Here is a 1,254-nt window from a genome sequence, read left to right as displayed (position 1 = left end):
TAGTCTTATGTTTCCTAATAAGTCTTGTTCGTTTCGTGAAGTAGAAGACATCTTGTTATATTGGTAACAAATATTCAATCATGCACCATTCCCTACTACAATAGGGGAAATGTAAGCATGGAAGGCAACATGTAGTTATTCTGCTGTTAACCATAGGATATAGTGATTTCCTGTTACACATATTCGTGAAGATATTACGTTTACGAATATGTAATGAGTAGTGGTTACATGGTGGAGGCGCAATGGCCCAGTGGTTAGGGCAGCGGACTCGCGGTCATAGGATCGCGGTTTCGATTCCCAGACCGGGCGTTGTGAGTGTTTATTGAGCGAAAACACCTAAAGCTCCACGAGGCTCCGGCAGGGGATGGTGGTGATCCCTGCTGTACTCTTTCCCCACAACTTTCTCTCACTCTTACTTCCTGTTTCTGTTGTACCTGTATTTCAAAGGGCCGGCCTTGTCACTCTCTGTGTCATGCTGAATATCCCCGAGAACTACGTTAAGGGTACACGTGTCTGTGGAGTGCTCAGCCACTTGCACGTTAATTTCACGAGCAGGCTGTTCCGTTGATTCGGATCAACCGGAACCCTCGTCGTCGCAACCGACGGAGTGCTTCCAAAAAAGTGGTCACATGATAATATCCGTTATCGCATAAGAAGATATTTCTGATATCTCCTGCTATTTATATGTGGCTGAAAGAAATAATGGTTGAAGAAGTAGGAAACAGAACTGTTTCTACTGTCTGTCCGTTCATTCGATACCGTAATGTTCGCGAATTCGGGAATTCTCCTTCCACTAGCAGTTACAATTTTATTCGTTGATCCTGTTTTGCCTCTAACCCTTGCCTTGTTTTGTAGACATCAATGCCCATCACAATGCCTGGCAACAGGCAGCTCCAATGAAAGTCTCATCTTCAAGGTCTGCCGCCCCGTCATCTCCGCAGCTGGAACTAGCAAGAAGCGGCCTAACTTTGAGCTGAGGTGTTCAGACTACACACAAGCTAGTGGACATCTTGTTATACTGGTAACAAATATTCAATCATGCTCCATTCCCCAATTACAATAGGAGAAATGTAAGCAAGGAAGGCAACATGTAGTTATTCTACTGTGAAGCACAGAATATAGTGATTTCCCGTTAATGAAGTTACTGAAAAAAATATTAACCAGTGCAAGATTATATCCATTAACAACGGAACCAAAAGTGAAAAATGTGGTCGACCAAACTGTGGAACATGTCCCCACCTTTTGGAGGGTTCA

The sequence above is a fragment of the Octopus sinensis genome, linkage group LG18 (genome assembly GCF_006345805.1).
Source record: "Octopus sinensis linkage group LG18, ASM634580v1, whole genome shotgun sequence".
Taxonomy (NCBI): Eukaryota; Metazoa; Mollusca; class Cephalopoda; order Octopoda; family Octopodidae; genus Octopus; species Octopus sinensis.
Note: the sequence above shows the minus strand (reverse complement) of the source record.